Raw genomic sequence first — 23,335 nt, forward strand, 5'->3', positions numbered from 1 at the left:
AATGGATTACACTGAAGCCTTATCCCCATCTGATTTAGATGGTGTGATTTTAGACTTCGTGCTGATGAGATGTTGGACTCTGAGTTGGCATGTCTTATTGGCTACAATGTGCTCAGTTCCTTACATATAATGCCTAGTGAATAGCAGCATATGAATATGTGTAATTCTTCCTGGACATTATTATCTTGAACATCAATTTTGGAACAATAGGGAAATTAATTTTTATGATTATTAAAGAAGAAGAATCAGGCTTCCCAGGTGGTTCAGTGGGTAAATAAACTGCCTGCAATGCAGGAGATGCAGGAGACACAGGTTTGATCCCTGGGTTGGCCCTATCCCTGGAGGAGGGCGTGGCAATCTTCTTCAATATTCGTGCCTAGAAAATCCCCGTGGACAGAGGAGCCTGGCCGGCTACAGTCCATAGGGTTGCAAAGAGTCAGACATGACTGAAGTGACTGAACAGGCAAGAAGAGTCTGGTTTTTGGATAATGTTTGATTCACCCAAGTAAATGCCATCCTAAGGAAACTTGGTTGGGCACCCAAATATATTTCTCCAAGAGACAGTAACTCTTCAGCTTCACTGGGCACCTTGTTTAGAATTTTACAATTTTCTTTACCTGAAATCCCATATTTAATCTAGAAGGTAATTAAGAACCAGATCTGGGAAAGATAATGTGATTGTGTTAGAAGGGCTCTTGGTAAAAGTAGTATTAGTAAGAGTAATGAATTTTAATTAATTAATTAACTTGGTTGCATCAGTTCTTAGTTGCAGCACCTGGGATCCTTGATCTTTGTTGTAGCACGCAGGATCTTTAGTTGTGGCATGTGGGATCTAGTTGCCTGACCAGGGATTGAATCTGGGTCCCTTACACTAAGAGTGTGGAGTCTTAGCCATGGACCACCAGAGAAGTCCTGAGTATAAATAATTTCAACTTTGAGAAATCTCAAGGCATGGCAAGGAGGGGCGTGCAGTAATCTATGAAAGATTCTGGTTTGTTGTGCTAAAACCAGGAATGAGTTAGGAATTAGTAGAAGAAATGGTCCTTATAAGGTTTACTAATAGCCAGAAAATCTAAATGTGTTGTTATCCAGATAAGAATAAATCATATCTGTATGTTTATCCTGGTTATAGATGTAGATTAAATAATGCATATCTAGAACTACAGAATAGAGAAAATATATGTCTGTTCTATATATCATGGACAACCACTAACATGAATTTCTTAACTAATTCTCTTGGGACTTTTTCTAGCTATGCATATACATTATTAATTTTATTTTTGACTTATATGAAAATTGAGATAGATTTATATTTAGTTTTGGAATGATTTTTTCGCTGAGCAATCAATTTGGGGCATTTGTCTGAAGATAGGCAGGTAGTAAATAAACTGATCAATCTACCCCCATTCTCCTTAATAACATTGCACAGCTATATTAAAATTTACATATCTATCTGCTATTGATGGATGTAATTTGACCATATTCAAATTTCACTTTGTAAACAGTTCAAGAAGTGTTTTTCTATGTGCATTTTGGCATATTTCTGTGAGTTCAGTAATGCCACATGTAGGTATGAGCTCTAGGGAAACTTTCATTCAACATGCATAGAAATATCAATTGTACACTGTAATAGTGAAAAAAAAACAATCACAAAACTGATAAAATCAAAATTTCTGTTTTTGGGGAACTAGATGAATAAATGAAGAAATATCAACGTCTAGAAAAGTGTAAAGAACAGTAGATCAGTAAACCTCAGTTACTACATCTGGAAAATGAACAAAACTTTCAAACAAAAGTTTCAAAGTCTTCGAACTTTCAGTGACAAGAGCAAGTGACAGAATAATTACATATGATACCATCTTTGTAGTTTTAAAAGCACGTACATCAGTACAGTACCTTATTATTGTGGACAAATACTCAGTAAAAATGGGTGGGAAAGATATTTACCAACTTTATTTTAAAGGTTAGCTTTAGGAAAGGAGGGAGAAAAATGGGATCCAGATAATGTTCTAAAGAAAGTGAAGTCAGTCGCTCAGTCGTGTCTGACTCTGTGACCCCATGAACTGTAGCCTACCAGGCTCCTCTGTCCATGGGATTTTCAGGTAAGGATACTGGAGTGGGTTGCCATTTCATTCTCCAGGAGATCTTCCTGACCCAGGGATTGAACCCAGGTCTCCCGCATTGTAGGCAGACACTTTACCGTCTAAGCCATGTTCTAAGGGAATTGCAACTGAATATGATGTTTTATTTTCTAATAAAATCTTGAAAGTCTGTGTTTGACTTTGAAGAATGTGTGACTTTGTGAAAAAGAAAGTGAATCTATGGAAGTAATGTTATAACAAAGATGTTTAGAGCAGTAGACAGTGCTGTACTGTGCTTGGAGATTACAGAAAATTAATACCACAAGGAAAAACAAGGAAAATAAACAAGCAGACCTCACTGTACATTCACAGTCAATTACAGATCAGTCTCTCTTCAAAAAACATCGTTAACTTGAAATTGTCTTCTAGCCTGTAAGAGCAATCAAATTAGTACCCCAGATATGCTTCCGTTTTGAATTTTTTCTTAGTACTTTTATAAAAATGTTTACTTTAAATATTCTTGTGATCTACATCAGTCCCTTCTTTTCTGAACTACTGAAAAATCTGATAGCCTTCCATCGTATATCTTTTTTTCTACAGTTACTTTATGAATCTTACTTTTAATTCCAGTTTAAATTTAAAGTCCTTTAGGGGTAGAGATTTTATCATAACTCTTTTCTGATATTACCTATTAGTTTTAAATACTTCTGTATGGTTTTTCCCCCGAACCTAAGCAGCAGTGCTTATCATCACCACCCACTGAGATTTTTTTTTTTTTTTAAGTGGTGGTAGGTTCCTCCATCATAGAAAGATCTCAGTATCATAGAAAGATTTCAGACTTTTGTTTATTAACTGCATTATGTGGACAAGCTACCTGTCTTGCTGAACCTCAGTTCCCTCTTCTGAAAGTAAGCGTAGTAATAAAACCTACCACATTGGATTGTGTAAAGCTTAAATAAGAAAATAGCTGTAAATCACGAAGTTAATATAGTACCTGTAACACAGCACACTTTCAAAATATGCTAATTTTTCTTTCCTTTCCCTACCCCGAAACAGAAATAATAGCATCAATTTTATGTAATTGTTTTAGTAAATTATTTTTATATAAATATTTTAATTTATGTGTTCTAGGCGGTTAAAACAGCAGTTGTCTGCTTAATGGCGATCTGAAGTCTGGCCTGCACACCAAATCTGCCACTGCTTAGTTTTTCTAAATAAAATATTATTGGAACACAGCAACATCTATTCAGTTACATAGTGTCTGCTTCTCTGCTATATCAGCAGAGTTGAGTAGTCACATCAGAGACCATATACAAAGCTAAAATATTTACCATCTGACCTTTGATCTGATGTACCTGATCTATAAAGAAATTCAAAAGCCATGGGGAAAAATATTGGTTAATTATATTATTAAATAATGGTTGATTCCAGTCTTCCAAACCCTCTCAACTAAGGTTCCTAGTGAAGTTTCAAATATTTGGATGCTGCATAATACCAACCTCCGTTCAGTTCAGTTCAGTCACTCAGTCGTGTCCGACTGTTTGCGACCCCATGGACCACAGCACGCCAGGCCTCCCTGTCCATCACCAACTCCCAGAGTTTACTCAAACTCATGTCCATTGAGTCAGTGATGCCATCCAACCATCTCATCCTCTCTCGCCCCCTTCTCCTACTGCCCTCAATCTTTCCCAGCATCAGGCTCTTTTCAAATGAGTCATTTCTTCACATCAGATGGCTGAAGTATTGGAGTTTCAGCTTCAGCATCAATCCTCCCAGTGAACACTCTGGACTGATTTCCTCTAGGATGGACTGGTTGGATCTCCCTGCAGTCCAAGGGACTCTCAAGAGTCTTCTCCAACACCACAGTTCAAAAATATCAATTCTTCAGTGCTCAGCTTTCTTTATAGTCCAACTCTCACATCCATACATGACTACTGGAAAAACCATAGCCTTGACTAGACAGACCTTTGTTGGCACAGTAATGTCTCTGCTTTTTAATATTCTGTCTAGGTTGGTCATAACTTTCCTTCCAATGAGTGTGTGTCTTTTAGTTTCATGGCTGCAGTCAGCATCTGCAGTGATTTTGGAGCCCCCCAAAATAAAGTCTGCCACTGCTTCCACTGTTTCCCCATCTATTTCCCATGAAGTGATGGGACCAGACGCCATGATCTTAGTTTTCTGAATGTTGAGTTTTAATATCAACCTAAAGGATAACAAATCTTAAGCTGGTTGAGAAATGAAGGTCATCCTAATCTCCCTTTAAAAAAACTTATAAATTTTAGAAATGCTTCCTAAGGTTCTGTTCCATAGTTTCATTCCTTGTATGTTTGTTTTAGCTAGTAAAACTTTATAACATAGTAGAAGTTGATTTTATGTGGTGTTTTATTTTACTTTGGGGCTCCAACCACTATAACAAGTAGATGTAAGTCTGTTTTATTGGATGAAAAGTCCAATTTTTATGTTTCTAAATGTTGATAAATGTTTACAGCTTTTGAGAGTTTGATTTTGTGACATGTTGTTATTCATAGATGTGATTTTTTGGTACTCAATCATTGTTCTATAATGCAATTCCAAGATATAGCTTTAGGGAAATACAGTATCTTATATGACAGAGCATTTGAAATGCGTGTGAGAAGAACTAGTGAGTGGTTAAACTGCAGGTGTCATGTTCATTCAATCCATCATGTATTTGTTGTTTCATATACATTTAGTGAGAGCTTTATTATGTGCCAGACACTATGATAGACATTGAGGAAGCAGTAATGAAAAAAAAAATCAGTTCCTTGCTCTTTTGCAGTTTGTAATATCTTGGGAAGATAGATATTTCACAGATAATTACTTCATTAAAGCAACAATAAATGCAAGGCATTGTAAGAGTACATGGTAGGTGACCTGATCTAGCCATTCCCAAGACAACGATGCAAAACAGTCCTATAGAAACTGAGCCCTGGAGGAGCATTAGGAGTTATTCAGACAAAAATAAAAGAATGAGTATTCTTGGTGCAAAAGTCCACAGATAAAAGAACAAGCTTGGCATTGGCCAGGAGTTATTAATATGTGATTAGAACGCAGTGTTCCAGCTGGGGAGGGCTGACTATTAAATCAAGAGAGTTAAGCAGTAGCCAGATTATGAATAACCTTGCAAACTACATTAAGAAGCAGGGCATATTCAGATTTTCATTTCAGTAAGACTGCGTAGAAAAATGGTTAAGAGATAGAACTTACTGGATAGAGTAAGACTCATTAGGAAATTCTTGTCATGCAGCTCAGAGAGTTTCATGATGCAAAAAAATGTTATTGGCTATTGTGATGGAGAGAAATATCTGCCCTTCCACTTTAGTTTCTCCATCACTTCAAGATGTACCTCAGATATCATCACTTTTTTGAAGTTTTTTTCTTCCTGTCCCAGACACTGCCACCTGTGAGGTGAGTGCCTACAGATTCCAAACATCCAACTACCTATCCCTCTAACTTGTAGTAAGCATATCCTAAGAATATGGCCTTGTGCTTTGAATGGGGATACATCAGAAGCACAGTTTCCTGTATGAAGGAGTTTACTTTTTAGTGAAGATCATATTTCACTGTGAAAAGTGCTTTGATGGAGGCAGATGGCACCAAAGAACTACAGATATAAATTAGTCTCGTCATGGAGAAGGGACTTGTAGATTTTAGGAAAGATTTTTTTGATGATATGACATTGATGAGCATAAAGCTGCAATTGAAGAACTGCAAACTATTTTTATATAGCTGAAATGAATGTTGACAGAGGTGGGGTAGAAATGGTGAGAATGAAATGAAAGAAGTAATCCAAAATCATGTGTTTTAAGTGTTTTTTTTTTTAATACCACTGAGGATGGTATCAATAATTACTAGCTCCCATATCTATTGTCAGGTGCCCCCACGGGGCTAGGATGCTTAGATTAGGTTAATTTGGTGTTGAGTGGAGCCTGAAATAGAATGCCATCTTTTTTGTTGTCATTAAAAAATAATCTAAAAGCTGTGGAAGAATAAAAAAAAAAAAATAATCCTTAGGATAGAGGGGACCTTCTGAATAAAATCAAATCAAGGAACTCAGCTGAGTAGGATAATCAAGGACAAGTAGCAAGACTAAAGGGGACTGCACAGTAAAGAAAATTTCCTGGATCTTTGAGAGCTTTTAAAGACTTCTCTAAGAAGCTTTATTCTTAATATTTGTTTTTTTTTCATTTGGGCTCCTATATACATGAGGTTAGTAATTGGGAGTAGAGAACATATCTCAATGGTGAAGGTTCTTAGAACTAAGAGTGCAAATTAGTAATGATAATGCTTGTTATGATAGACAGAGTGCCTGAATAACTATGGACAGAGGTTCCTAACATTGTACAGGAGGCAGTGATCAAAACCATCCCTAAGAAAAAGAAAGACAAAGTGGTTGTCTGAGGAGGCCTTACAAATAGCAAAGAAAAGAAGAGAAGTGAAAGGAAAAGGAGAAAAGGAAAGATATAGCTATCTGAATGCAGAGTTCCAAAGAATAGCAAGAAGAGAGAAAAAAGACTTCCTAAGTGATCAATGCAAAGAGATAGAGGAAAACAATAGAGTGGGGGAAAACACTAGCGATCTCTCCAAGAAAATTAGAGATACCAAGGGAACATTTCATGCAAAGATGGGCACAATAAAGGACAGAAATGGTAGGGACCTAACAGAAGCAGAAGATAGTAAGAAGAGGTGGCAACAGTACAGAGAAGAACTATACAAAAAAGATCTTCATGACTCAGACAATCATCACTTCTCAGCCTTTTGGCTAAGATCAAGTGTAGTATGACTCAGACATTCATGATGGTGTGATCACTCACCCAGAGCCAGACATCCTGGAGTGAGAAGTCAAGTGGCCCTTAGGAAACATCACTACGAGCAAAGCTAATGGAGGTGATGAAATTCCATTTGAGCTATTTCAAACCCTAAAAGAGGATGCTGTGAAAGTGCTGCATTCAATATGCTAGCAAATTTGTAAAGCTCAGCAGTGGCCACAGGACTAGAAAAGGTTAGTTTTCATTCCAATCCCAAAGAAATGCAGTGCCAAAGAATGTTCAAACTACTGCACAGTTACACTCATTTTACATGTTAGCAAAGTAATTCTCAAATTTCTGTAAGCTAGAGTTCAATAGTACGTGAACCAAGAACTTCCAGATGTTAAACCTGGATTTCAGAAAGGCAGAGGAACCAGAGATCAAATTGCCAACATCTATGGGATCATAGAAAAAGCAAGAGAATTCCAGAAAAACATCTGCTTCATTGACTATGCTAAAGCCTTTGTCTGTGTGGATCACAACAAACTGTGGAAAATTCGTCAAGAAATGAGAATACCAGACCACCTTACCTGCCTCTAGAGAAACCTGTTTGCCGGTCAAGATGCACTAGTTAAAATCAGACATGGCACAATGGAGTGGTTCCAAATTGGGAAAGGAGTACATCAAGGCTGTATATTGTCACCCTACTTATTTAACTTACATGCACAGTACATCATTCAAAATTCTGGGATGGATGAAGTCCAAGCTGGAATCAAGATTGCTGGGAGAAATATCCATAATCTCAGTTATGCAGATGACACCAACCTTATGGCAGAAAGTGAAGAAGAACTAAAGAGCCTCTTGATGAAGGTGAAAGAGGAGAGTGAAAAAGTTGGCTTAAAACTCAACATTCAGAAAACAAAGATTATGGTATCCGGTCCCATCACTCCATGGCAAATAGATGGGGAAACAATGGAAACAGTGAGAGACTATTTTCTTGGGCTCCAAAATCACTGCAGATGGTGACTGCAGCCATGAAATTAAAAGATGCTTGGTCCTTGGAAGAAAAGCTCTGATCAACCTAGAAAGCATATTAAAAAGCAGAGACATTACTTTGCCAACAAAGGTCCATCAAAGCTATGGTTTTTCCAGTAGTCATGTATGGATGTGAGAATTGGACCATAAAGAAGGCTGAACGCCAAAAATTGATGTTTTGAACTGAGGTGTTGGAGAAGGCTCTTGAGAATCCCTTGGACTGCAAGGAGATCCAGCCAGTCAATCCTAAAGGAAATCAGTTCTGAATATTCATTCATTGGAAGGACTGATGCTGAAGCTGTTGCTCCAATCTTTGGTCACCTGATGCGAAGAGCCGACTCATTAGAAAAGACCCTGATGCTGAGAGGGTTTGGAGGCAGTAGGAGAAGGGGTTGACGGAGGACAAGATATTTGGATGGCATTACCAACTCGATGGACATGAGTTTGATCAAGCTCTGGGAGATGGCGAAGAACAGGGGAGCCTGGCGTGCTGCAGTCGGTGGGGTTGCAAAGAGTCGAACGCAACTGAACAGCAACAGCAGTGCTTCTTAAAAACACAGATTTGTACCCAACTCCTCAATTTTGATTAAGTAAATCCAGGGAGAAGATGGGAGTATGAATTTTGAGCTAGCACTGCTGGTGATTTCATGTAAGTGCTGGTTATCCTTCCACTGCTTTATGTAACCAGCATGTCTATGACTCATATCATTTTATGGAGACATTGATAGAAGTGTTACACAGGAAGCTCGGTGAACAGAGCACTGTGGGAACTCCTGGAGATCTAATTAATCGCATGTTCTTCATGCCAAGTATTTTTTAAAAATCTAATTGCTATTACTAACCTCGATTTCTTCATCTTGTTCACAAAATTCTTTGTCAGACACTTTGGTTTTGCAACACTTTGTTTTGTCAGTATATATAAAGCATCCCTAGAGTTGTCAGACAGGCCCTTGTTGAATAACAAAAATAAAGGAAGATAGGAATGAAAGAAAGAGGGAAGGGAGAGAGAAGGAGGTAGGAAGGGAGGGAGGAAGAAGGAAGTAACTTAGCATATCTTAATTTAGCAAATTCCATTTTTATGAATACCTGTTTATTCACTAAGACCTTAAAATCATCTGCTTAACTCAAAGAATTTTGGCAGGGACTGGTATCAAACTTCCTACTCTTTTGTCTCAATTTCTGTTTTAAAAATTGGAATAAAGACTTGCCCATTCTCAGGCTTCCCTGGTGGCTCAGATGGTAAAGAATCCTCCTGCCATGTGGGAGACCTGGGTTCTGTCTCTGGGTTGGGAAGACCTCTGGAGGAGGGCACAGCTACCCACTCCAGGATTCTTGCCTGGAGAATCCCCATGGACAGAGGAGCCTGGGGGGCTAGAGCCCATGGGGTCGCAGAGAGTTGGACATGACTGAGCAACTAAGCATAGTCTTCTGTCATCTGTTGTTCTCACTGTGATATCTGAAGAATTACAGAAGACATTAACAGCAATGAGCATGTTTAAGTTCTTTTAGTTGGTCCTGAGGTATATCATACATGGGCTGGAGACTTGGACTTCATTCATCTGGATGATATTCTCTAACTATTGTGTGACCTATCTTGAGTTTCAGTTCTTCTTTATATTAAATGATATTCTTTTTTCAGTTTGAAGATAATTATTTTCTTTGGAACAAGTGGAAGCAAAATTGGATGTGTTGATTCTTTCTGCTGGCTGTTATTTGTTAAAATTATTTTGTCTAAGAATTTAGACAAGTTAGAGGGTATGGCAACCCACTCCAGTATTCTTGCCTGGAGAATCCCCATGGACAGAGGAGCCTGGCAGGCTTCAGTCCATGGGGTAGCCTTTCCTGTCCTTATAATTATGAATATAACAAGAATAACAATGGTATAGGCTTTTTGTCACCCGTAATATTATATATTAGTTATATAAATGATATAAAGTTTTCAGAATCTTGAAGAAAATGGTCTAGTTTGGAAGACTGAACACAACCCTGAATTATGTTTTCAGAATATTTTATAAAACAACCTTTAATTAACTCTATTTCACATCCTAATAGTAAGTGTTTGTTAACATAATGACTGTGGCACTAAAGTTGCTGAAAATTTACATGTGGTTTTTCTTGAAAGATTCATGTTCAACTATGGGATGGTATCTTTTTATTTGAATGATTTTTCTACTATAAATTTCCTTCTAATATGTCCAGTAAATCTGGATTTTATATTTTTTATTATTTTATAGATTATATAGCTCAGTTTGGATATAAGCATCTTGTAATTTATTTGTGAACTGAAAACTAAGTTACTGATGGGGGAAAAGAGAGAAAGAAATAGTTGGGGTTCAGTTCAGTTCAGTCGCTCAGTTGTGTCCGACTCTGCGACCCCATGAATCGCAGCACGCCAGGCCTCCCTGTCCATCACCAATTTCTGGAGTTTACCCAAACTCATGCCCATTGAGTCGGTGATGCCATCCAGCCATCTCATCTTCTGTCGTCCCCTTCTCCTCCTGCCCCCAATCCCTCCCAGCATCAGGCTCTTTTCCAATGAGTCAACTCTTTGCATGAGGTGGCCAAAGTATTGGAGTTTCAGCTTCAGCATCAGTCCTTCCAATGAACACCCAGGACTGATCTCCTTTAGAATGGACTGGTTGGATCTCCTTGCAGTCCAAGGGACTCTCAAGAGTCTTCTCCAACATCATAGTTCGAAAGCATCAATTTTTCAAGGGCATTTTAAGCAAGGATTGAAGGATTCTAGTTGCTAGATGAGATATAATTGTGAACAATGTCTGGTTAAAAGATAAGAAAATTGCTGCCTATTAATGACTTCTTCTCCATTTCCCCACTGTTGTATTTCTCCCTTGTATGTTCTCTTGGCAGTTCTCCAGTATTATACTCTCACAGTTGAAATGATTTTATTTAGTGTTTAAAGTCCTAGCCAGACCATTTGTTCCCCTATACTTACGTAACTTAGCATGTAATAGGAACTCAATATTTGTAGAATGAATGCTTTTTTCAGCTTCTAGTAATCATATCTCTAGTATGTATGGGAGCTAATAATTGTTGAATGTCTCACCAAGGAAATACATATATTTAACAAGGACAAAGGCAAAGAGCACGATCTTTCCCAGAGCATTACTTTCTGTATTGCTTTTAATTTTCACATATCTACTACCTACTCTTGTTCTGGCTCCAAAATTTCTTCATTGGAGAGCACTGATGAATAAATTGCCTTATTGATACTGACCCTCCAAGAAGATTTATGTTCTCAAAGAAGTTAATATCTGAAAGACTGTGTCAATAATGATAAGATTCGTATTGATATGCTTGTCAGAGATGGGAATGATATTTTGTGGAATGGAGAGTAAGTTCCTTTTGCTTCTAAAAAACACATTCATATTCCTGTCCCCCTTTTTCTCTTTTTCCCATAGATATTTTTTGAGCACCTAATTGCTAATTTATTGGAATTAGCAAAATGGTAAAAAGTGATGTGAGGGAAAGGGTCATTTGGTGGAGAATCTTCCAAGACCAGCAGAGGAATTTGGATTTGACATTTCATGCCAAGGAAATATTGCTTTCTTCAGCTAGAGAGTGACAGCAAAATTTCTAGATGTTATTTAGTTAAAGTCAGTGGAACAAACTTTAATGGTATGATTTTGTATATTTCATGTTTATCTTTAAGGAGACTGAACACAAATTAGGAAATGCTAGACCAATTGTTTTAGCTAAGCAATAGAAATTCACTATTGTTCTGCACTGGTCAGCACAGTCTGATATTTTTGTTTGGTTATATTATATAAGTCAAATCTTGTTGTTATAGGTTTATACAATTCACTTAACTATAATTGTAAGAGTTATTTGCAGCATAAGAAAACATCACTGGGATGACCCAGAGGGATGGGATGGGGAGGGAAGTGGGAGGGGGGTTCAGGATGGGGAATACATGTAAATCCATGGCTTATTCATGTCAATGTATGGCAAAAACCACTACAATATTGTAAAGTAATTAGCCTCCAACTAATAAAAATAAATGGAAAATAAAGAAAACATCAGAGAAAGGCATAAAAGCAGAGCTCAAAAACAAAGCCAACTCTCGTACAAACATTTTTTGCATTTCCTTATTTGTTTTACATGAAGTGAAACTATAGTAAATACAGCATAACCTCTTTACCTTCTACCTTTAAAGACTACTTATCTGGAATGTATTAATAATTCTGAGATATATGTTAAGTGAAAAAGAAAAAAATACTTGATAGTTTGGAATATTTAAACGGTCTATTTCCAACAGATTTTTTTTTAGTGTACATAGAACTTGGGGATGATTCATTACTCAGTAACACTTAGTTCAATTCACTAAACATTTAAGACCGAAATGTTAGTACAATGAACATGAAAGGCTCTTTGCCATTCAGTTGAGTACTCGTATTCTGTCTCCTAGGGATGTTCTTTCAGAGTCACCCACTGCCTCCTATAAAGCCTTTGAACAGATTAGAAAAGAGCATCCCACCTTGGGTAGATTCAGCCCCCAGACAGAACTATTGCTTGGTTACAGTGTTCAGGCTAGAATTTCAGTCTCCAGTTGCCTCCTGGACCTGGCGTCTCACAATCACACGCAGCACCTCTGGGTGTTCCCTTTGGTTCCCATGTTCTCCCTGGGTTTTTGATGCTCTTGTTGTTCACGTATAAAATCGTGGTCATTTCTCTGGGCAGAAAAACTTCTTAAGGTTAGAGCTTTTATTTTATATCAAAAGAAAATAAAAAACAGAAGGAATGACTGAACAGTAATGTGCATTTTTTTCATGTGTTAACTCATGTAATCCTCAAAAGAGTCCTTTGATGTAGGTTTTATTATATTACATCACTACGATTTAGAAAATAATGTTTAGTGGTTGGGTGATTTGCTTAAAGTTAAAAAGCTAAATGGCAAAAGGACAAACTTAGATGCAAGAATAGACAACTTAGGTTTAGTTCTGACACCAAACAGCAAGCAACCTTTAATAGTCCACTTATTCCTTTGCCTCGAAACAGTAAGTCATCTGAACAACCAAAACTCATCCAACCCTATAAGGTGCCCACCAAGGAATACACAGAGAGAAAGGCTTGAAGTGGTTATTTGAATAATTCAAGGGAGTATTTTCTGTATTTTTCTTCCCTTTGGGGTTCTTATGTCCTAAAGGGAAAAATTCAAGAAGTAAAATAAAGGAAAAGTTCTAGGCTTGCTTTATCCCTTATGAAATAAAGGAATCAATAAATGTTGGTTGAATGTTGAATATATTTGCTGTACTCAGAAGTTAGGTATGTGCTATAACACTTTAACCTGGGAGATAGAAAAGAAAAGCAAGAAGTTCTCTTGGTTTCTCAGATATAGAAATAGGGCTAGCCGATGGATGCGTTAAAGGAACCTATTTTTGTGCTTTTGAAAAGAAATGATCAAGTAATTAAAATGTCTTATGCAATTAGCAGTATTTTAGGAGTATATCAGTAGTTCTATGAATTACAGTAATCTTCTTTCTCATTTCCAGTAAGTTTACCCGATGATAAATGGAGCCACATAAACAAAGAGATAGATAATTTTCCTGCGGCTCAGAGGAGAGCTACAAGAGTAGTCTAATAACTGGAAATTGTTTTGCAGAGGAAGGGTTAAAATAGCAGGCTTTTTATCCTGAGGAAGGACTTTTGAAAATGCATTTTTGAAAACTGCACAGAAAATAAATACAATTGAAAAAAATTCCGATATATTTCTTCTATGTGTCATATGAAATCCTAGGAAGAATCATTGCAATAATTATCCAAGGTAATATTCAATGTAACAAAAGAGATGTTTGGTCTTAAATGTAAATGCATTTAATTGTAGAGTGTCCAAGTTAACAAGTCAAAGGGAAAATATTAATATATGTGCACTTTCTAACAGCAAAAAATAGGCTAGTTTGTAAATACTGTATTCTTCAATGAAGAAAAAAAGATCAAGAATGAAATGTTGGATAGTCTTATCAACCAGGTCACCTTTAAAGACAACTTTTCAGGATAGCAAAAATGTGCAACAACTAAGCTTGATGCATGAAACATTCATTGTTATACTAGGGACAGTACTTTTATTAATAGAGTCCACAATTCAAAACATAGCAAATCATTATACATTAGTATTGAAGAATACCAAATATTATTTCACAACTGCCACTGTGTATTTCTTCTCATCTGACATAATCTGCACAGATCCAGGCTTGCTGTGTTTGATACAATTCAGTTCCTTTCGTCAATGAGCTTCTTTCATGATGTGCTGTTCCTGAATCTGGCTGGAGACAGTTTTGGTAGATGTTGGTGATGAGAGATACGTTTTATGGGAGGATGATGTTGAAGTTTCTCCTTTAACTTCTAGTTATAATCTGTGGCTGCTTTCTCTCATGATGTAAGCACCTAACTTTTCAGGAGCATTAGCTATCCACAGATGAGTGTTCATTTCATCAGATCCACACATAATGTACTTGCTGTCAGAAGTCCATTTCACACAGATAACATGTTGTGTTCCCTTTGTGTGATAGACTTCCTCATTTCTATTTTTGTCCACAGGAAGGATTTGAATAGATTTGTCAAAACTAGCAGACGCAAACTCTTTCCCAGTGGGTGAGTAACCCACATCAAGTACTGCAGACACATGATGCATATGTACCATTATAAGAATGTCCAGTGCGTGCATATCAAAAGTATATAAGCTGTAATTTTTGCTGCAGTAAAAACAAAAGCTTCCAAAGGGTTCCAAAAAATTGTATTTGTTCTCATATCTAAGATGATCTTTTTCAGAGGAGTAGCTTTCCTCATATCATATAGTGCTATATTCCTATCAGAACAACTTCACAAGAGAAGTGTTTCAGTTGGGTTAAATTTAACACTGCTTATACGGTCAAATCCTCAAGTCATTGAACATATAGGATTGGTTCTTTGTTCATCCCAAGTGTCTACTTGCTGTCCACATTTGGCAAAACAGCTTTTTTCCAGTGATGATCAATTCCTGTATATGCTATCTTTCCTAGTATTGTAGGCAGTGGTTCCTCCTCTTCTCCATAACTTGGTCCATCCATTTTCCATTGCTTGGCAGTTTTGTCATCATCAACGGTAAAAAAATGAAGTCCCACAACAGTGAGTACCTACTCCCTGTACAAAAAGACCTTTATGTGCTTGTATTGTACTAATATATTTTCATCTAGTGAAGTTCCAAATTTTAACCTATCTCCATCACATGCCCTAGAAAGGATATTAGCCAGACTCTCTGGATGCTTTGCCCAGCAACTGACTCCATCTCAGTGACCGTCCAGGGAAGCAAGGAATGGTTTTGCAAATACCTGCTCCAGTTTGGTATCATTTAAAGCTCTTACATATTCCTGTGGGACCTCAAAATGTTGTAAAGTAGGCTCATGGTTTCTTGGTACTCTTTGTAAGTCCAACTTGGTTTCACAGATGTAGTTGTCTGGGTTCAGACTCAGCATCTTTACTTTTATCTTGCTGCTAATTCTCCCCGAATCTCATGAGCTTTCATCTCTAGGTCCCAGTTGCCATGGCCTCCTCCACCAACACATGCTGCTTCTCCCAAGTTCCTTCTTTTATTAATTTCTAATTTTATTATTCTGTGATCAGAGAATATATTTCATATGACTTCATTCCTTTCAAATTTATGGTACTTATTTTGTGGTCTAACATGCAGTTTATTCTGGAGAATGTTCCATGTCCACTTAAGAATACTGTGCATTTGGTAGAATGCCCTATAGCTAGACATCTGTTAGATCTAGTTGATTTATGGTGCGGTTCAAGTCTTCTTTTTACTTCTTGATCTTCTGCCTAATTGTTCTATTCATTATTAAAAGTGGAATATTCAATTCACCAATTTTTATTGTTGAATTGTGTATCTTCCCCTTCAGTTCTGTCAGTTTTTGTCTCGTGTTTTAGGACTCTCTTAAGTGCATGTGTGTTTATATGTTTTGTTCTCCTAATGGATTGACCATTTTAGCTTTATAAATTTATAACATGTTCTATTTTAAATCTCTAGTAACAATTTCTGTCTTAAAGCTTCTTTTGTTCAGTGTTAGCATACTCACTTTATATTTGTTTGGGTTATTGTTCTTATGGTATATCTATCCTTCTCTATCTTTTTACATTAAATCTATTAGTGCCCTAGAATATAAAACATTTCTCTTGTAGATGCTATGTAACTGGATTATTAAAAAACAAACAAAAAAAAACTATCCTACCAATCTTTGCCTTTGGTTTGCAGTGCTGTGTACACTTACAATTAATATAATTACCAGTAAAGTAGGACTTAATGTCCTTAATAAAATGGAAGCATTTTATTCTTTCTTTGCTGTGTATTATATCCTTTTTCTTTCTTTTTCTCATTTTTTCTTTTCCTTTGTGTTAAAGATATATTTTCTAGTTTACCATTTTAATTCCCTTGGAGCTCCTTGCATTATTTTTGTTATTGTTGCTATTTTCTTAGTGGGTCATTATAGTTAATCAGTTCAGTTCAGTTCAGTCGCTCAGTTATGTCTGACTTTTTACAACCCCATGAACTGCAGCATGCCAGGCCTCCCTGTCCATCACCAACTCCCGGAGTTTACCCAAACTCTTGTCCATTGAGTCGGTGATGCCATCCAGCCATCTCATCCTCTGTTGTCTGCTTCTCCTCCTGCCCTCAATCTTTCCCAGCATCATGGTCTTTTCAAAAGAGTCAGATCTTTGCATCAGGTGGCCAAAGTATTGGAGTTTCAGCTTCAACAGCCATCAGTCCTTCCAATGAACACCCAGGACTGATCTCCTTTAGGATGGACTGGTTGGATGTCCTTGCAGTCCAAGGGACTCTCAAGAGTCTTCTCCAACACCACAGTTCAAAAGCATCAATTCTTCCGTGCTCAGCTTTCTTTATGGTCCACTCTCACACCCACACATGACTACTGACATGTCCATGACTGAAGCGACCTAGCACGTTCATGGACTTTTTTTTTTTTAAGGACGCAGCTAATAGCACTTCTCTAAATTTTTGTTTATCTGGAAATGTCTTAAATATCTTGATTTTCTGAAGTATAGTTTTACTGAATATAGGATTCTTGGTTGACATTTTTTTTCTTCCAGCATTTTGAATGTTTCAACTCATTGCCTCTGGACTCCGTGATTTCTAAAAGTTAGCTATTAATCTTACTGTGGATCCCTTCTACAAGATGAATCATTTTTCTCTAGTTGATGTCTCATGAGTCTGTCTTTGTTATTCAACACTTTGACTATGTGTCTATGTGTAGATCTCTTTAAATTTATCTTTCATGAAGTTTGTTGAACTTTTTGGATATGTCGATTAATTTTTTTCCTTCAAATGTGGAATAAATTCTACACAAATAGCTGCACATTTTGGTTAATTTCCAGATTTCTCAGAAAATTTATTTTAAACATTTTTTTGTGAATATTCTTGTTGCTTTTATGGTGGAATAGATTTTCAGAGATATTTATTTCTTCTAGAAATGCTTCTTCCTGGCCTAGAAGAGCCTAAGATTAAGTCATGCTTAAATTTAGTGTTAAGCTGAACCAATAAGCAGATAAACTCAGATAAAGCAGAGTACTGGCAAGGAGTTTACTGAAAGGTGAAATAAAGTAGGTAAGATTGGTAAGCTAAAGGGGAAACTAAAAAGTTTTATTTTGAGTTAAACTATTTGGAAGTACTTGAGTTCATTGACCATGAGTAATGTGAGAATAATGATGTTTGAAGATTATTCTAATGGTTTTATGTAGAGTGAAAAGAAGTGAAGCTGTACAAGAAGGTAGATGAGTTTAATGGCAGTGCCAACAATGTACATGTGTGATGCCAAGGCATGTCTTAATATGTCTTAACATGGCATCCATTGACATAGAAACACAAGGGTAGAAATGCAAGGGTAGATCAGTCATAGGATTTGGTGGTGGACTGAATCTGTGGAGTAAGGGAATAAATGAGTTTCAAAAGATACAAATATTGCTGCTCTGTTTTGTCAAGATGATGGTAGAGTAATGTTAATGAGGGTAATGAAAAAGCAGATGTATGGCAGATTTTTATTTTGACATCTTTTTTAACTAACTGTTTCTTCTTAACCTTCTTGTACCAGGCATGTGATCATAAAAAGTAAATTAATAGTTGTATTGGATTTTAAAAACAGGGTCTAATACCATCAAAAGCTAAATAGTATTATGAGGCTTCCTAAATCACATTAATTTAGAAGAAAGAGAGGAAAAGGAAAGTTTTTTTTTTTAATTCTAAAGATATTCCAAGATGTTTATTGTATTAACTTACTTTTCTGACATGTGATTCTCTGGCAAAGCAGATGTAAAAAATCTACAGCTTTGTTAGTACAAAAAAATTGAGATTTAATTACTGTGTGTAGAAATGATAGGTTCACAGCCTTGAATGTGTATTAATAGAACGTTTTAATAATGTATCTTTTATAAGTGAAAGAGTCTTGGGTTCAAATTTCTCATTTCTTAGAACACAATGCTTTTTTTTTGGTCAGCGTGTAGATTCATTATTGTTTTTCAAATGATTTTCTTCTTTTATTTTCCCATAGCCCTTGAGGGAAATGACTATCAATGAGATGGTTGCTTTAATCTCTGTGAGTGAGAAATGTCAATTCCTATGTGGGATCAAAGTCATATTTCTGAACTCTTCCCTAACCTCCAAGCGTTTTTCATTGAGTTGTTCACTTCTGTATGTACATCTAATAAGGGAGATAGAAGTACAAATTTCCATGTTGCACTTGTACCACAGTCTTCTTCAACAATATTTTAAATAATTATGTTATTCATCAATGTTTATGCTCATCCAGATTTTTCAAAACATTAAATTACAGGGACTTCCCTGGTGATCCAGTGGTTAAGACTCCATGCTTCCAACAGAAGGATATCCTTGGGGAGGCATTGGAATCCTTAGGAAGTAAAACAGCTGTTATAAAATTCATAGTTTTATTCAACAAGTATTTACTGGATGATTATTGTTGTCCTCTAATAAGGCTACAGTCTGGAGCTATAACACCTATTTTTAGGGATGATATGAAGCTATAGGGGGTTTCCTTGGTGGCTTAGTGGTAAAGGATCTGCCTGCCAAAGCAGGAGGTGCGGGTTCAATCTCTGGGTCAGGAAGATTCCCTGGAGAAGGAAATGGCAACTCACTCTAGTATCCTTGCCTGGAAAATCCCATAGACAGAGGAGCCTGGTGGGCTACAGTCCAAGGGGTCACAAAGAGTCTGACGTGACTTAGTGACTAAACAACAACAACATGAAGCTATAGATCACAAACTTGACCAAGCTATGGAGGTACTAGGGCCTGCAGTTTCATACAGGCGCAAAGCTTGTCTGTGACTGACTGGTTGGCTAAGTTGCTTCAGTCATGTCCAACTCTTTGCAACACTATGGACTGTAGCCCCCCCCAGGCTCCTCTGTCCATGGGGATTTTCCAGGCAAGAATACTGGAGTGGGTTGCCATGGCTTTCTCCAGGGGATCTTCCTGACCCAGGGATTGAACCCATATCTCTTAGTCTCCTGCATTGACAGGTGGGTTCTTTACCACTAGTGCCACCTGAGAAGCTTATCTGTAGATTATATAAATCATGGGTTCTACACATCCATAGCCATTTTTATCATTTTCAGATGTATATGTTTTGCTATGATTAATAAAGTGGAAATTTATTGTCACTTTTTGCTCATACATTTGTTTCAAACAACAAATTCTAAAAGTATAACTTATCTACTGGAGCTGGGCAGAGAATGCAGGATTCTTTTTCTGTATTTCATCTTCTCATGTGGAGAGACACTGATCAGTGTAACTGGGCTTCTCTCTGCTCCTACTCATTCCTCAGGAGAGTTCATATGATATGTAAATTTGGGAACAGGAACTGCGCATGTATCACTAATTCTCATTTTGATCTTCTCATCTGCAAAGAGTATGTGTAGTTGAGTTCAATAGCAGGGATCCTATCTGTCCAGGCTTGGGAGACCTGAGGCTAAGTCTGTCTAATTCTGGGATGTACTAGTAGAAAGCCTATATTGTCTTGTACCTAAGCCATGTTCTCTAGTATCTGCTCTGTTGCTCACCAGTGTTGACATTTTAATCCATTTGCCCAAGTTTTTATCCATGGTTTGGCTAACTGCAGGCTCTGAGCCAAATCTGACCCACGCAGGCCAAATCTGGCCAGGCTCCTCTGTTTACATCTTGTGTGTGTCTCTTTATTGCTACAACAGCAGCTTTGAGTGGTCGCAACAGAAATCATATGGTCTCAAAAGCCTAAAATATTTATTCTCTGGCCCTTTTCAGAAAAGATCTGTCAACCCCGAGACTCCTATCTATAATTTGGGCAGAGGATGAAGACATTATTTATTACACTCCCTAAATTTCTAAATTAATTCTAATACTAGAATATAGGTATTTGTAAAAATTTTTACTTTGAAAAACATGCTTTATCATTCAAAATGATAGAAACCCTTTGAGTAAAAATGGAATGGACTTAGAGATGGGAGACTGCTATTCAAGTAACAGAAGGATGAGTTGATGAAGTTTGAACTAGTTTGGTGATTATGAAAATAGAAAAGTAATACTGGGTTTAGGAGTTATTATGAAATGCAAATTTTATAAAAGTTGATGACTGCTTCTTTTTTTTCTTTTCTTTTTATTTATTTATTTTTCTTTTTTTATTAGTTGGAGGCTAATTACTTCACAACATTTCAGTGGGTTTTGTCATACATTGATATGAATCAGCCATAGATTTACACGTATTCCCCATCCCGATCCCCCCTCCCACCTCCCTCTCCACCCGATTCCTCTGGGTCTTCCCAGTGCACCAGGCCCGAGCACTTGTCTCAATGACTGCTTCTTTATGGTAACAGTAATCGTGACAGAACAGGAGAAAGAATAATGTCTCCAAGAGTTCGAACCTAGGTGACTGGATGAATGTCCTAGGAGCAGTATGTATTTTCTTATTTTGACTGCCTTGCCTTTGGCCCTTTAAGTCACACATTCACTGACATCAGGAATAAAGACCCAAAAACTAGTTGTAGTAGTCACCCCAGACTCTTCACTATTACCAGACCTATCAAACGGAACATATGACTTTGTAACATTAACATCAGTCTAGCAGTTTGTTCTTATAAACTTAGTAATGCTCTTTGTCTTATCATTAAGTCTCAGTTATTTTTCTAATAGGTTTATCTCCTTGCTCTCTATACCTAGTTGTGAATACTTTTATGTATGTATTGAGTTGGCCAAAAAAGTTACTTTGGTTTTTAAGTAAACATAAAAGACATATTTTTCATTTTCATCACAAATTTCATTGAACAACATATTCACTGTTTCGTTCTATTACCTTCTGTCATTTTCTGGGCAACTTCATAATTCCATCTTACACAGATTTTTTTTTTTCTTTTTGAGCAAAGAACTGTTCCAGGTTCCTTTTTACAGTCTTCCAGGGAATTGAAATTTTTTCCATTAAGACAATTTTGTAAAGACCAAAATAAATGGAAATTTGAAGGTGTAATGTCTAGCCAACAGAGCAGATGAATCAGAACTTCCCAGCAGAGCTGTAACATTTTTTTGCCTGGTCATCAGAGAAACATGCAGTCTTGCATTGTTCCTGATGCATTATTGCTGTTCAGTTGCTCAGTCATGTCCGATTCTTTGCAACCCCGTGGACTACACCACGCCAGTCTTCCCTGTCCTTCACCATTTCCCAGAATTTGCTCAAACTCATGTCCATTGAATCGGTGATGCCATTCAACCATCTCATCCTCTGTTTACCCCTTCTCCTCCCACCTTCAATCTTTCCCAGCATCAGGGTCTTTTCTAATGAGTTGGCTTTTTATATCAAGTGGCCAAAGTATTAGAGCTTCAGCTTCAGCCTCAGTCCTTCCAATGAATATTCAACTGATTTCCTTTAGGGTTGACTGGCTTGACTTCCTCGCAGTCCAAGGGACTCTCAAGTCTTTTCTAACACCACAGTTCAAAAGCATTAATTCTTCGGTGCTCAGCCTTCTTTATGGTCCAACTCTAACATCCATACGTGACTACTGGAAAAACCATAGCTTTGACTTGTCTTCCTGAGGACACCTTACAAATATTTGAGAAAAGAAATGACACTAAAGGCAAGGAGAAAAGGAAAGATATACCCATCTGACTACAGAGTTCCAAAAATAACAAGGAGTTATAAGGCTTTCCTCAGTGATCAATGTGAAGAAATAGAGGAAAACAATAGAATGGGAAAGACTAGAGACCTCTTCAAGAAGTTAGAGATCCCAAGGAAACATTTCATGCAAAGATGGGCACAATAAAAGACAGAAATGGTATGGACCTAACAGAAGCAGAAGATATTAAGAAGAGGTGGCAAGAATACACAGAAGAACTGTACAAAAAAGATCTTCATGACCCAGATAATCATGATAGTGTATAACTCATCTAGAGCCAGACATCCTAGAATGTGAAGTCAAATGGGCCTTAGGAAGCATCACTATGAACAAAGTTAGTGGAGGTGATGGGATTCCAGTTGTGCTATTTCAAATCCTAAAAGATGATGCTGTGAAAGGACTGCACTATGAGCCAGGAAATTTGGAAAACTCGGCAGTGGCCACAGGACTGGAAGGGTTCAGTGTTTATTCCAATCCCAAAGAAAGACAATGCCAAACGATGTTCAAACTACCGCACAATTGCATTCATCTCACATGCTAGCAAAGAAATGCTCAAAATTCTCCAAGCCAGGCTTCAATAGTATGTGAACTGTGAACTTCCAGATGTTCAACCTGGATTTAGAAAAGGCAGAGGAACAAGAGATCAAACTGCCAATCCATTGGATCATCGAAAAAGCAAGAGAATTCCAGGGAAACATCTACTTCTGCTTTATTGACTATGCCAAAGCCTTTGACTGTGTGGATCACAACAAACTGTGGAAAATTCTTAAAGAGATCAGAATACCAGGCCACCTTACCTGCTTCCTGAGAAATCTGTATGCAGGTCAAGAAGCAACAGAACTGGACATGGAACAACAGACTGGTTCCAGATGGGGAAATGATTACATCAAGGCTGTATATTGTCACCCTGCTTATTTAATTTATATGCAGAGTACATCATGTGAAATGCCAGACTAGATAAAGCACAAGCTGGCATCATGATTGCTGGGAGAAATATCAGTAACCTCGGATATGCAGATGACATCACCCTTATGGCAGAAAGCAAAGAACTAAAGAGCCTCTTGATGAAAGTGAAAGAAGAGAGTGAAAAAGTTGATTTAAAACTCAACATTCAGAAAACTAAGATCATGGCATCCAGTCCCATCACTTCATGGCAAATATATGGGGAAACACTGGAAACAGTGAGAGATTTTATTTTCTTGGGCTCCAAAATCACTGCAGATGATGATTGCACCCATGAAATTAAAAGATGCTTACTTACTCCTTGGAAGGAAAGCTATGACCAACCTAGAC

The 23,335-nt window shown here is 37.2% G+C and overlaps 1 protein-coding gene and 1 pseudogene across 20 annotated transcripts in view; one reads left to right on the plus strand and one right to left on the minus strand.

Annotated features, from left to right (window-relative positions):
* ANKS1B (ankyrin repeat and sterile alpha motif domain containing 1B) overlaps positions 1-23,335 on the plus strand; it is a 1,073,060-nt gene that overhangs the window by 338,901 nt on the left and 710,824 nt on the right. The window lies entirely within an intron of this gene.
* On the minus strand, positions 14,031-18,181 carry LOC122680651 (annotated as a pseudogene).

This window comes from Cervus elaphus, chromosome 22 (assembly GCF_910594005.1).
Source record: "Cervus elaphus chromosome 22, mCerEla1.1, whole genome shotgun sequence".
NCBI lineage: Eukaryota > Metazoa > Chordata > Mammalia > Artiodactyla > Cervidae > Cervus > Cervus elaphus.